The 16197-nt window shown below is 31.6% G+C and overlaps 1 protein-coding gene and 1 pseudogene across 12 annotated transcripts in view; both read right to left on the reverse strand.

Moving 5' to 3' along the window:
- MAPK10 (mitogen-activated protein kinase 10) overlaps window positions 1-16197 on the reverse strand; it is a 593666-nt gene that overhangs the window by 54844 nt on the left and 522625 nt on the right. The gene's annotated exons all lie outside the window — the stretch shown is intronic.
- LOC132008082 (transcription initiation factor IIA subunit 2-like) lies at window positions 11-10151 on the reverse strand (annotated as a pseudogene).

The following is a 16197-nucleotide window of genomic DNA, read 5'->3' on the forward strand; positions in this document are numbered from 1 at the left end:
TGCAAACCTACTAGGTCTTGCCTTTCACTAGTTGGGAGACTAACTGCTTCTCCAAATCCTGAGCAATCACCAACATAACTGGAGTTTAATAAGCAGAAAGGATTAGAATATAAAACCAGAATTGTCAGACAATGACTCTTCTGGAATTTTAAATTCACCTGTGGCATAAATACACTTTTGGGGAACTAGCATTACTGAACAAAATAGGATATCATGAAATAGTCCTTGAGTTGTAAAGATGAAAAGCTATTTAAATGACAGAAGAAGAATTTCTTATATTGAGAAAGGCTTCTATATAACCATGTGATTTAAATGAGAAAAAATATGGCACAAAATATTTTTATCATGAAATTACCCCAATCATTTGTTTACTAAAAATGACAAATACATAAATATTTTATAAGATTCATTTACATTTTTTAAAATTCCTTTTTAAGATTTTTCTCTTCCTTTCTCTAGGAAATTTCATCATCTCTTCATCTTACTAATGCATCAAATATGGGATCAGTGTAATTTTTGATGATAAATAACTCATTATTCTTCTCATTATTCTTCTCTAGAAATTTTAAAGATTTCTAGTTCTTAAAGGAATTATGATTTTATACCTATTTTTTTTTATTTCTGATAGTAATCCCCTGCATTCCAAAATATTCCTTTCAATGTGGTCTCAGGATAAATACAGGATGTTCAACTTAAGACAACAGATTTCCATCCAAGTGTTTGTATTTCTAAAGTATAGTAAGCATGGGGAATTCTACAGGAAAATATTACTTCTCTGTGAAAATTATGAGACTGACGTGCTACCTACTGCGCTAACGAGGCACCTTGAAAATTAATGCTCCCCAAATTGAGGATCTTTGACAGATATACTCACTGATTGTGATTTTCTTTTCCATTTATCATTAATGTTTAATATATCAGAGCCTTGTGAATGATAAATACCACTCATGAAAACTCTGAAGAACCAACTGGAAGAAGTTAATTTCAAACAGATTTCCTTGCTGTGTGTCAATGAATGATAGAACTTAGAAATTATTCTTAAATACAATAACACAGGCAGTGCTCTCTCTTACATTGTTTATTTTTCTACAACTTTATCCTTCAGTGTTAATTAATTCATTTTTGCTACTGTAATTTGTAACAGTTCAGGGATCTAACAATAAAATTACTCAACTGAGATTTGTAAAATCTTTACCCTTAGCTATTTAGTAGTGTTGGACTAAAAAAGATCAACAGCCCTGACAAAAGACAAAACTAATGAATTTAACAAAAATAAATATATATTGCAAAGTGAATAAAAGACTGAGCAAAGATAGCAAATCCTCTTCTATCTCCCTTATAATCTAGCTGAATAAAATTTAAATTATTATACAACCTCTTAATTATTAGGTTAAAAATATATGATGTGTAATATTAAAAGATGGAGGGGGGTGGGAAAAACTTAAGAATATTTCCTTATAAAACAGTAGGAATAATTAAATGAACACATTTCAATAAAAGTTCATCTAAGTTACAATGTGCAAGACAATATAGTAAGTCAGACTCATTAGGAACAAATAAACTGAAAGATAACAAAGGTTAGAATTAAAGATTATTCTTAGACAAAAACTTGTTAGTACTATGGACACAGGTCCCATAACTATTTAGCGATATTTAAATAGAAAACACTAATTATGGTTCAATAAATCTCCATGCTTACACTGTAAATTATGAAAAGAAGTCTACTCTCTAATACAGTTAGGTTATCATGACCTACCAAGCCATCATTTAATCATTGGTCATACTTCCTTCAAATTCTGAAGACCTGATGTCAAACTAAAAATAAGGGCAAAGAAGCTATCAGATTTTCCATAAAGGAGTTATTTAACAAAGTTGGAAAATACTTGCTACATGCTAATATTATAGGTACATTTAGCTAGAATTACAAAGTTATTCAGCAAAAAATTGTTTGTAGAATAGCATTCCCTAGACAATTCCATGGCATTTTTATAATAAAGTTTAAGGAGAGTCAAATATTCTGGAAGTTGTTAAACAAGAAGTGTCACAATGTTTCTTTTTACAAATTAGAATCAAAGTCTATAGACACATTCAGTATGTTTCCTACCTTAGATTGCTTTTTAGATGAAACACTACTGCAGTGCTAGATATAATAGTTTACAAAAAGGAGGAAAACAAGAATCTTTCATTATTGTTAATGTAGTAGTCGAATGTTCTAAAGGTAAATATGTAGTATAGCCATCTTTAAAAGTGTGTGCCTTTATTTGAACCAATCCATTTCAAGTTCTTTGCTCCTATAAACAAGAATAGTTTTATTAAGTAGTAAGTGCCTGTTTTCTGGATGTTCACAGGATCCCAATATGAACAACTTTGTTCAACTGTTCTTAGTTAACCACATATTTCTCTATAATCATAATTAACCAAATGTAAGCCACAATTGGAAGTCATATCTCTCTGCTGAAAGTCCAGCGTTTGTTCCAAGGATTCCAGGAAGGAAAAGAGCAAGTTTGGAACTGATGTGGTAGAAGCTGCTTTCCTTTGCCATAAAATTGATAGTATGCTTGTCATGGGCCCTAAAGAATATCTCTTAAACTGTATCCCTAGTTTATCAGGTAAACATATTCACACATAAAAGAATTAATTTTATTAATATTTTAAATAGATAATAAAGTGGTGTGTTTTAGAAGAATTTTTAAATTATCAGATTTCCATAGCAACCATATTTTTAAAAAAATACATCAAGTTTTAACTAGATTTTTATGGTCATGTGTTGAAAACATGATAAATATTATTTCACAGAATGGCTGAAATCATTTTTGTAAAAAGATTTGTTTGCTTTACAATACTCATAAGTCATTTTTATGTTGAGTAAGGATCTGAATATTTATAGATTCTAGTCTGTGTGGTTATCAAAAAAGTAATAAATACAAATAATTTATAATAATATATAAAATAAATATTTTATATTTTTGATCTATTTTTAAAATATCACACTTAACATAATTATAAGGCATTTAATAAAAATAGAAAAATGTTATCTAATAGGAATTGACAATTTCTTCATCTAATTGTAAATTCACTACATAAAAAATAGCCATATTACCAAAAGTTGATTTTATAGAGTATGATGACAAGATAATGTGCAAATAGTGACTATTTCTAACATATTCAACAAATAATATTATAAGGTATGAATAAAACAAAGAAGTATGTATTGTTAAAATATGTATCTGAAATTCTAAGTTTGAAACTTATTCCAGTTCATTTTATCAATTAGCTAAGAGCTTACATTTCATGTACTCCTTGTATTTTAACTTTCTTGGTTGTGCAACTTTTTAAAAAATCACAAACTGCCTTGAACACAATGTACAAACATGCTTTATCCTTCTCTGGGTATTCTGGATCAGAATTATGGACATAATTTATTCTATGCACATTTAAGCTTCTGGAAGCTACTAAGTGGAATCATAAAGCACATTCTATTATGTCCTTTTATGTTTTTTCTCATTATTGGTTACTTTTTGTTATTATGAATGTGTTTTCCAGAGTTGACACCTCAATGAATCTAGACTTGGTTTTACTGTGTCTCAGAGTAAATATTTTGTAAAAAAACAAACAAGCAAAAAAATAAAAAAATAAAAACCAAAGAAAAAAAAAACCCTCACAACTATTTGAAATTTAAAGAGTATCAGCTTCTGTCTCCAAATTCTCAACTACATTTTTCTAAAAAGATAATTTTGCCTCGAAAGAGACTTGTCTGTCTAGAAAGTTCCAGGAGAGACTATACTCTTTTGCAAGCCAACTAGCTGTCTTGGTACTGTGCTGTGCCATTTAGTAGGTGTCATGGTATAAAAACATGGCTCCCAAACTTGTATATTCATAACATAGAGAACTTAATAAAATGTAGATTGCTCCCCTCTCCCCATTAATCTACAAGATTCTGAGTCCATAAGTCTAGCATGATATTAAAAAATATCAGTAGTAATTGTAATCCAGATGGCCCAGGACTATATTTTGAGAAATACTAACATAGAATATACTAAAAGTCTCTTGTGAATTACTAAGTCCAGAATTAAGAAAATAGTATTGGGGCGCCTGGGTGGCTCAGTGGGTTAAAGCCTCTACCTTCAGCTCTGGTCATGATCCCAGGTCCTGGGATCAAGCCCTACATTGGGCTCTCCGCTCAGCAGGGAGCCTGCTCCCCCATCGCCTGCTTGCCTCTCTGCCTACTTGTGATCTCGGTCTGTCAAATAAATAAATAAAATCTTAAAAAAAAAAAAAAAGAAAATAGTATTAGCATATTTCAGGTCTATTACACAAATTAGAATAGGGTCAATTTCATCAGAAGATTAATCCACACCTACTTGCTATGGAAAACTTAAGGGTCATTCATCGGAAAAAAATATACTGATATTTATCCCTCTTGCTCATGTCACTTTCCTGAAAAATGATGGGAAATTATAGTAAGTGACACATAGTCTCCCAGCAAAGGGTGAATGGTTCTGCTCATCATCATCTAGGGAAGAATGAAAATTATATATTGCTATCACCTGTGGGTACTACTTAAGAAACATACAAAAGCTACTCAATATAATGTTCAAAATATTTGACAGTTTATTTCAGTAATTATTCTGTATTTCTTTAAGATAAAATTTGCTCTCAAAAGAACTCTTACTTCTGAGGACAATTTTAAAGATGAGGGTAGAAATTTATATATGACAGAGTTCTGGATCCAGATTTTTATAGTTATGTCTTGTGCTGTTCTGTTACTTTAAAATTCTTTTTACTCTTTTTATTTGAAAATCTTCATTTTCTCTCAAAAGCTACCCCCCAAACTCTGGTAACTGAAATATGAATAAGCGCCTTAATGCATAATAGTAACTAACATTTATTTTTATTATAAATGAGCACAGGAAGAAGAAATATTATGAGCCAAACACATGAAAAAACTGAAAGCTGACAATTTGAGTTAAAGGCTATTTGGTCACTGGCAGGAGATTGTGAATGGAATACTATGGGATTCAGGATATCCAAAGGCTGATATTTGAAGCATGATGTGTATGGATTTCTCTACAACCCATTTTGTCTTATATATCTATTTATTACTGTAATCTGTATTTCCTTACAAAGCAAAAAATGGAGAGACACTTCACGTATAAGGAAATCCAATATATATAAATATGTCGTCACAACAGTGGAATTTTTATTAAGCTATTAAAGGTTTACCTTTGGGGTCCCTCATTTGCACAAATCCCTTATAATACTCTGTATCTAATTTGATATTCATTATATAAATAAATTATTTTTTACAAAATACCTTCCTCAAGCTATATGATAATCTGGCCTCATAAAGACTAGATGTGACCCTACCTGCATTTTGAAACTGGGAAGAGGCCTTGGGGATAATTTAACTTGATATCTGTATTTTATAGCTGAAAAATATCAAAATCCTTTTAAAATTGGTAAATACAATGACTTTAAAGAAAGGAGGTAATAAAAACAACTAACACCAACAGAAATATAAAATTCTATTTAATAGGAGTTTTGGAAAGCTGTAGTCTATGCTTTGAGACCCTTTGATTAAATCCATTTTGGGACATAAGACTATAAAAAAGGGAAATTAAAAAGGGACAATCAGGTTTATAGAAGATTAATAAAACATCTATATGAGGCATACTGGACAAAACTTTTTATGTTTAAATTTTAAAAATCAGAGACTATATCTGCCCCCATCCTAGCCCTTCAATCCTCTTATTCCTTAGCCATAATCCCTTCTAATTCAGTACCTTTTATTGTAAGTTTCATCATGGCAAGTTTCAGTCAGTTCCGTTTACTGATAAATGCCTAGAAACACTATGTCTAGCACATAGTAAGAGTTCAACAGTACTTGTTAAATAAAGGAATGTCTACTTTAAGTTCAACCAGAGTTTTATTATAGAGATAATATAAAGAATAGGAGAGAGAAAATATTCAAAGAAATGAAAACTGAGAAATTTCAGGAATTGTAGATAGGTTGGAATTTGTGAAACACATTTAGTCCCAAGGGAAATAAATAAGAAAGAAAAGAAAAGGAAAGAAAAGAAATAATCCACACCAAGTTACATGGTAGAGGAACAACAAGTAATCGAAGACCAAGGAAAAAAAATCCTAAATGAAAGCAGACAGAAAGGACAGACTATGTCCAAAGATGACTATTAAACTATTAAACTGACTGCTCCTTATTCACCAGAAATACTGTAAACAAAAAGCCAGTAGAATAGTATCTTAAAAAGCTGGAAGAAAATAACATGTTAATCTAAAGTTACATATCCAAAAAAACTGTCAAGTAAGGGAACCCCATTCAAAAAGGAAAAAAAATTTTTATCATTAAGACCTTTACTAAAGAAATTTTAAAGGATATTCTTTAGAGTAAGTAAATAATCTCAAAATACATCAAATCAAGAAGAGAAAGGATAAAAACCATATAATCATTTCAATAGACACAGAAAAAGCATTTGACAAAGTACAACATCTATTCATGATAAAAACCCACAACAAAGTCGGTTTGGATGGAACATATCTCAACATAATAAAAGCCATATACAAAACACCCACAGCTAACATAACCTCAATGGGGGAAATGAGAGCTTTTCCCCTAAGGTCAGGAATAAGACAAGGATGTTCATGCTCACCACTTTTACTCAAGATGGTACTGGAAGTCCTAGCCACAGCAACAGACAACAAAAATAAATTAAAGGCATCCAAATTAGTAAAAAAGGAAGTAAAACTTTTACTATTTGCAGATGCCAGGATACTATATATAGAAAACCCCGAAAGACTCCACCAAAAAAACTATTAGAACTCACTAAAGTCCCAGGATACAAAATCAACATACAGAAATCAGTTGCATTTATTGCTTTTTTTTTTTAAAGATTTTATTTATTTATTTGACAGAGAGAGATAACAAGTAGGCAGAGAGGCAGGCAGAGACAATAGGGGAAGCAGGCTCCCTGCTGAGCAGAGAGCCCAATGTGGGCCTCAATCCTGAGACCCTGAGACCATGACCTGAGCCTAAGGAAGAGGCTTAACCCACTGAGGCACCCAGGTGCCCCAATCAATTGCATTTATATACACCAATAATGAAACAGCAGAAAGAGAAATTTAAAAAATAATCCCATTTACAATTGCACCAAAAACAATAAACTACCTAGGGAAAAAACCTAACCAAAGAGGTTAAAGACTCCAAAAACTAGAAAACGTTGAAAGAAATTCAAGACAGCACAGAGAAATTGAGACACTCCATGCACATGGGTTAGAAGAGCAAATACTGTTAAAATGCCCACATTACCAATTACAAAGCGATTTACAAATTTAATGCAATCCCTATCAAAATACCAATAGTGTTTTTCACAGAACTGGAACAAACAATCCTAAAATTTGTATGAAGCCACAAAAGACTCCAAATAGACAAAGAAATCTTAAAAAGGAAAAACATGGGTTGCCAGGATGACTCACTTGTTAAGCATCTGTGTTGGTTTCAGGTCCCCATCCCAGGGTCCTGGTATCAAGCCCTGCACTGGGCTCCTTGCTTAGTGGGGAGCCTGCTTCTCCCTCCCACTCTCCCTGCTTGTGTTCCCTCTCTCATTGTGTCTCTCTCTCCATCAAATAAATAAAGTCCTTTAAAAAAAGAAAAGAAAAGAAAAGAAAAGAAAAGAAAAGAAAAACAGAGGCACCTGGGTGTCTTAGTCAGTTAAGCATCCAATTCCTGATATTGGCTCAGATTATGATCTCAGGGTTGTGAGACAGAATTTAAGATTTTAAGATACTAAAAAAGAAGAAGAAGAAGAAGAAGAAGAAGAAGAAGAAAGATTTTAAGATACTCTCTCTCCCTCACCCTCTGCCCCTCCTCTCTCTCTCTCCCTCTCTCTCTAAAAAAGAAAGAAAGAAAGAAAGAAAGAAAGAAAGAAAGAAAGAAAGAAAGACAAAACTGAAAGTATCACAATTCCAGACTTCAATTTATACTACAAAGCTATAGTTATCAAAGCAGTATGGTATCAACATAAAAATAGACACACAGATCAATGGATCAGAATAGAAAATCAAGAAATAAATCCATAATTCTGTGGTCAATTAATCTTTGATTAAAAAGGAAAGAATATGCAATGAGGAAAAGGCAGTCTCTTCAACAAATGGTGTTGGGAAAACTGGACAGCTACATGGAAAAGAATGAAAGTGGACCACTTTTTTAAACCATATGCAAAAATAAATTCAAAATGGACTAAAGACCTAAATGTGAATCTGGAACCATAAAAACCATAGAAGAGAGCACTGACAATGTCTCTGACAACAGCCATAGCAGCTTTTTCTAGATATATCTCCTGAGGGAAGGGAAATAAGAGTTAAAAACCTTTGGGACTACATCAAGATAAAAAGATTCTGCACAGCAAAGGAAACAATCAACAAAAGTAAAAAGTAACCTACACTGGAAGAAGATATTTGTAAATGATACATCCAATGAAGGGTTAGTATCCAAAATACATAAAGAACTGATATAAATCAACACTCACAAGCAATTTAAAAATGGGCAAAGAGGCAGACAAACCATAAGAGACTCAATCTCAGAAAATAAACTGAGGGTTGCTGGAAGGGAGGGGGTGGGAGGGGTGGGGTGGCTGAGTGATGGACACTGGGAAGGATATGTGCTACGGTGAGGGAAAAAAAATCTTGTAAACCTAAAAAAAAAAAAAATAGAAAACTTTCTGAACTACAACTTAATTAAAATATATCCATGTAAATAAATGTCATTTATTAATAAAAAATATTAAAACATTACAAATGGGCAGAAGAAATGAACAAACATTTTTCCAAAGAAGACATATAGATGACCAACAGAGACATGAAAAGATGCTCAACATCACTCATCAGAGAAATGCAAATCAGAGCTACAACAAAATCACCTCACACCTGTCAAAATGGCTAAAATCAAAAACACAAGAAAAAGTGTGGATGAAGAAGTAGAGAAATAGGAATTCTCATGCTTTATTAATGGGAATGCAAACTGATGCAGCTGCTATGGAAATTAGTAAGGAGGTTCCTCAAGAAGTTAAAATCACCCTATGATCCAGTAATTGCACTACTGGGTATTTATCCAAAGAATACAAAAACTAATTCAAATGGATACATGCACACCATGCTTATTGCAGCATTTACAATAGCCAAATTATGGAAGCAGTCCAAATGTCCATCAGCAGATGAATGGATAAAAAGAAGTGTATATACAATGGAATATTATTCAGTTATAAAAAAGAATGAACTTTTTCTATTTGCAATGACATGGATGAAGCTAAAGAGTATAATGCTAATCAAAATAAGTCAATAAAGTCAAATACCATATGATTTCACTCATATGTGGAATTTAAGAAACAAAGGAGCAAAGGAAAAAAAGAGAGACGAACCAAGAAACAGATTCTTTTTTTGGGGGGGGGGGGTTAAAATGAGTTTATTCAAGAATGTTCTTAGGAAGGCAACAATATTAAAAAAAAAAACAAAAAACAAAAAACAAAAAACTTCTGTTTCTTCACACTGAAAAGGTAATAGCAGAGGCTGTAGTTATAAGCCTCTTTCTACCAGAATTCTGATGGTATATATAGCATAGTGCAGTCATTTCTGCAGAGGCTGTAGTTATAAGCCTCTTTCTACCAGAATTCTGATAGTATATATAGCATAGTGCAGTCATTTCTGCGATGATAGAATAAATTTAAAAAGTCTCTATGCTTCTTTTCAAAAAAGAGATGAATAATAAAAGAAGATGTCATTAAAAAGCCATTTTTTTCTATTCGTTCTGTAGAATTGGAGCCAGTATCTTTACCATCAGTGGTACAATTTTCACTTTATCCACTTAATAAGTTCTGTCACCTTTCTGAATTCAACATCATTCAATACAAAATTCCACTCATTATCACAGAATCTGTTTGTATTTAGAGAGCTCCTGAAACTGACTCTGTTCCTGACCCTCTGCACCAATACTGAATTTATAGCTTTATCAAAATGAGGTAGAACTTGAAGGGCAACTTGATGGTGGGGGGGTTGGTGATCTGTTGAGACTATATGAGCTCATTAAGGCTGCCCTGGAGACTGTTTCCCAAAGAGGTATTTCTGTACAACTGATGAGCCATGGCTTAGGAAGAAGAAATTGTTTTTCTTATTCAGGCTTGCACTGATGTCCTGTGGAAAAGGTGCTTCCCACCACGGATCAGAGAGAAGCAGCACAGTCAGCCAAGAAAGAGAATCTTAACTATAGAAGACAAACTGATGGTTACCAGAGTCAAGGGAGAGAAAGGATGGCTCAAGTAGCTGACGGGGCTTAAAGAGTACACTTATCAAGAACAGCACTGAGTGTTCATAGCAGCAATGTCCACAATAGCCAAACTGCGGAAAGAACCAAGACGCACTTCAACAGACAAATAGATATATTCTATATACACAATGGAATATTCCACTGTGTAATATTCTATATACACAGTGGAATATTCAGTCTTCACAAAGGATGAGTACTCAAATTTTGCATCAACTTGGATGGGACTGGAGAAAATTATGCTGAGTGAAATAAGTCAAATGGAGAAAGTCAATTATCAAATGGTTTCACTTAATTGTGGATGCATAAGGAATAACAAGGAGAACATTAGGAGAAGGGAAAAATGAAGGGAGAGAAATCGGAGTGGGAGATGAATCATAAGACACTATAGACTCTGGGAAACGAACTGAGAGTTTTAGAAGGGAGGGGAGTAGGGAGATAGGTGAGCCTGATGACTGGTATTAAGGAGGGCATGGATTGCATGGAGCACCGGGTGTTATACATAACTAATGAATCATTAAACACTACATCAAAAACTAATGATATGGGTGCCTGGGTGGCTCAGTTGGTTAAGCGACTGCCTTCGACTCAGGTCATAAGCCTGGAGTCCCAGGATCGAGTCCTGCATCAGGCTCCCTGCTCGGCCAGGAGTCTGCTTCTTCCTCTGACCCTCTCCCCTCTCACGATTTTTCTCTCACTCTCTCTCTCTCAAACAAATAAAATCTTTTAAAAAATAATTAATGATGTACTGCATGGTGAATAAGATAACACAATATAAAATAAAATTAAATAAAGAACACTGAATAATGTATAAAACTGTTGAATCACCCTATTGTATTAGAATTAATAGAACCCTGTATGTTAATAGAACACTGTATGTTAACTATATTGGAATTAAAATGAAAAAACTTGGGATGCCTGGGTGGCTCAGTGGGTTAAGCCTCTGCCTTCCCTCAGGTCATGATCCAAAGGTCCTGGGATTGAGCCCCTAATTGGGCTTTCTGACTGGCAGGGAGCCTTCCTCCTCCTTTCTCTCTCTGCCTACTTGTCATCTGTCTGTCAAATAAATAAGTAAAATCTTTAAAAAAATAAAATTAAAAAACTTAATAAAGGTAAACAAAGAGAAATAAGAAAAACAGAGTGTTCTGGTATATTTCAAAATGGTTCCTTTTCCCGCTATGGAAAAAAATGAGGCAATCTTTCTCAGATATTTTCTGGAAACTGATCAAGTTCTTGGAGGTAAATCTAATGATGTTGTGGTCCCATATGACTGACTCGCTCCCTGGAATTTTTAAATCTGAGAGGTGTCTACACTGAGTTTTTAGAAATTTGTTAATTATAGTTCATATTTTTCTACCCTTGACATAAATCCCTGTATTTGTCTGTTTCTCTTGGTTGGGGGAAGTAGCTTTCTCTGCGTCTTCCCACTCTTGCAGATCCAAGAGAGCTGATGATTTTCAATCTGTTCAGCCTTTTTACTTCTTCTTAGAATGGATTGATGACTTCTAAGCTTCTTACATGTGGAACTGGAAACCAAAGGTCTATTTTCTTTGATTTGATATTATGATGAGACATATTCATATTTTTATTTTCATATTATTTGTTGTTGGTGTAGAAAAATAAACTTGATTTTTAAAGTTGAAAAAAAAGGAAAATAAGCTTAAAGGGCCAAATTGCAAGAAGTAGTGGTAAACAAGAAAATTCTTTCATATAAAGGTGAATCTAAACAAACTCTAGCTGTATGCAATATTCTAACAATATTGTCAATTCATGAGGCTAAAGAAAAAGAACTAAAATACTGGGTATAGATAACATATTTAAGTTGGTATAATAATAACCTAAATTAGTTTATCCTAAGATCCTCGTGTGTTCAGGAGAAAGATAAACATTATCCAAATTAAAAAGGCAATTTCCCACATATTGAACTATGGATTTAATAGTAAACATTGGGTTTTTATTTATCATATAGTATTAATAAATAATATTTAATACTAATTACTAATAATTAACAAAATATAAATTAAATAATATTTACTATAATAATTAATAATAATAGCTACAGTATAAATACTAATAGGAATCTTAACAAGCCAATTCTAAAATGTTTGTGGAAAAGCAACAATTCATTAATAGCTAAGATACCTGAAGAAGGCAAAAAAGGTGAGATATTTACCTTACCTGATATATGTATATATTATACATTCATATGAAGAAAAGGTAGTAGTGCTATAAAGATAGAGAAAGAGACCAGTGGAACAAAATAAAGGGCCCAGAATCTAAAACCCTCTCCCTCAGTGTGTGGAAACTTAGGACAGTAAGCCTTATAGACCAGTAAAGAAAAAATAAGCTAGTCAGTAAATGGAATTGAAATAAAATCAATTAGATCCCTCTTTAACACCAAACACAAAAATCAATTCCAAGTGAACTAAACACTTAAATGTAAAAGATTAATCTTTAAAAGCATTATAGTAAAATTACAAGAGAATATAAAAATATAAAAGGATTCTTAAGACATAAAAATACATGCACACTAAAAAAAAGATTGTCAAAGTCCAAAATCATTATAAAATAAAATGGGAAAACTATCTAAATACAGGGAGAAGATATTTGCAATACATAAAAACTGACAAAAATATTTGTCAGAATATATAATGAACTCTTACTAATCAATGTTTAAAAATACAATAAAAATGTTTAAGAAGAAACTTTACCAAGGGGAAAATATTAATGGCCAGTAAACACTAGAAAAGATGCTAAGCCTCCCTTGTAGTTAAGAAAATATAAATTAGCCTCCAATAAAATAGTATTTTATATCCACGAGATTGGTAACAAATTTAAAAACAAATCTGGCAATACCAAGAGTTAGTGGTGATGGGAAGTAGACAGTTATATTTACTTATGCTACTCTAGAATTCAATCTGGTGTTACATTGTCAGGTTTAAAATGTGCATCCCCATGCACCCAAGCATTTATCATTAAAAAAACAAAAACAAAAACAAACCACATAAAAACCTTTCCCATGTGCTCCTTTCCCTTGTATCTCCCATGAGATACATATTCATAGATTCATTGTTTATAAAAGCAAAAAAAAAAAAAAAAAGAAAACAAAAAACCTGAATATATTCCAAAGCCTATTTATAGGAGAATGAATTCACTATGGCATATTGAGACTGCAATACTTTACATCAATGAAAATGAATGAACTATCTAATGGATCAACATGAACAAATCTCAAAAATTTAATGTTAACTTCAACAAAAAGCAAGTAGCAAAATAATGTGTCTTGTGTAATATGTAAGACATATAAAACTAAACCATATGCTGCTTAGAGATAAATATACCTGTGGTAAAATATAAAGAAAGTCAAGAAGGTTGTAAAAATATGTATTTAGGATCTCTGGGGAGAGTGAAGGATATGACTGGGGAGACACAAAAAGACTCAAAGATATTGGTAATATTCTATTTTTTAATCTGAGTGATAGTATATGTGTATTCATTTTTTGATCTTCAAAAGCTGTATATTTAACATCAATTCACTTGATGATATATTTTGTAATTCTTAAAGTAAGAATTTCTGCTATAATGAAATTCATTTGATATCCCAAAATTATCTCAGTAGTTGAGTTCTGATCCTTCTGTAGAGAATTAAAAACATTTGATTTGAAAAAATTCAGTTAATTATATATTTTTAAATATATTTACTAATAAAGTAGCATATAAATTTGTAACATTTTAAAAACAGCATTTAGCTATCTAAAGTTCTTAATGTTAAAAATAACATGCTGAAATATTTAGATGTAAAGGATAAAGGGGATAATGTCTTATTAATATTTTAAATGTTGTTGTTGAATTGGCTTATATATTAAGAAGACATGCATAGCTCATATTGCAAGGATTTCTAGCAATCATTTATTTTGAGAATCCCTTCATATAAGTAAGGATATGTTGATTAAAATAATATGATCTTCTTATGATGTATTGTATGGATACATATTGTATCCACATGTATATACATATTGTATATCTCTAACTCCATTTTAAAGGCTCTATTAAACTAATAAATTTAGATACAATTTTATTGCCTCTTCACAGAACTCATTTCTAATAATAGAGAATTTTAAAAATAATCTATCTTCCATTTTAAAGGTTTAACCTTATGAAAGTCAGTGTTCATAATTTTTTTGCTTGAAAAAGAATGACTTAAACTTTAACTAACATGTTTGAAATCATTAAAAGACCACATCCTACACTCAGAGAAGCCACTTTAGAAAATAATTAGCATTTGTCCTTCAAGAAATTTACAAATAGATCCCTATAAGAAGAATCCCAAAAATAAGTCAATATAAAATATCAAGTGTAGGCATTGAAAGCTCATCTATTATGAGTTTTTAACATTAGTAGCAGCCTAAAGCTTTACTTACAAAGGATTTTAGTATCCAAATTAGAAATGATACCCAAGCAACTTCTCCCCAAAAATGTATTCAAAGAAATGTTAATCTGCACTTATTAACTCCATTGTAGAAACGTGATTTGATTTTTTAAATAGAACATGAGAGGAAAGTAGTGATAATCCATCATTTTAATTTAGAGGTGGCAAATATTCATTTCAGTCACCACAATGAACTGAAAAAGCAGAGTACAAAGTTAACAGATTGAGTCTATTTTCATCAAATGCCTAAAATTAATCAAAACTGAAGAACTGTTTCATGTTGATGTCCAAAGACCAAAGTAACGTTTAAAATCCCTTGGAAATGAAAAAAACAATCCTGTTTCTCAGAAATCTGAAGAAATTTAGTTTTTATCAAGCCAACTGACTTTGAAACAACATCACCATAAACATGAATTTATTGATGTTATTTAATAAACTGAATATTTAGAAGACAAAACTGCAATATAGACAAAAACTTTAAAAAATAAATGTGTCATAAATAAGACTAGAAAAAAGAATAGAAGTAAAAACAGTGCAGTTTTATTTTTACAAAATAAACATTTTTAGGTTAGTTCTTACATTCAATAAAAACTAATTAAGTGCCTAACTCAGTCATTTCCCAAACTGGTCCTTTAATACACACAGAGAGTATTTGTATAAAACTATATATATCCATATAAGTAATGTTATTCCTCAAAGCAAATAGCTAATTGTAATATGGTTAGCATACACTATATTAGTAATTAGGTTTACTTTAATTATACATTAAAACCTCATTATTATAGGTTTGATTTTATTTTTGAATCATAGTCATTTAAGCAGAGGCTTTATCTTTAATATGATGAAGACATAATATCTTCATAAGTGACTGGGTGTAGAATATTTACCAATTTAAGAAAATAAATTATTACACACCCATATAATAACACAGTGTCTGTATCTACTTAACACCGAAGAGCTCCTGGAATCTTTACTTGTTAACTATTAGCTGCCTAAGATCACTTTTACTTATTCAAGTGACAGAAATTTTTTTCTTCAGAAGTTTTATATAATCTTTAGTAACTAATGAGGTTTTAATTTTTGTACTTGTTAATAATGTAGAAAAAATAAGAACAGGAATTGGACCTATTATTCCTAGAAATGAAGTAAATGACAAAAAGAATTTTAAAAGATGTTGGTCAATTTTAAAATGAAATTCATATGTGTTAATATAAACCTCTCGTGTTTTTAGGGTGAAAAAGAATCTAACTGGTTAAAAATTTCCATGTCAAGTGAATATTTCTTAAAAGCATAAATCTCCAGTCTTAAAACTGAAATATTTTGTCATTTATTATCTAGTTTTGAAAATAACTTAATTTTAAAACATCTACTCTCCCCAAAAGAGAACCAGTAGAGAAGAGCATATCACTGTTAGTTTCATAGGACTGAATTTTAAGGC

This window comes from Mustela nigripes, chromosome 1 (genome assembly GCF_022355385.1).
Source record: "Mustela nigripes isolate SB6536 chromosome 1, MUSNIG.SB6536, whole genome shotgun sequence".
NCBI classification, from domain to species: Eukaryota; Metazoa; Chordata; class Mammalia; order Carnivora; family Mustelidae; genus Mustela; species Mustela nigripes.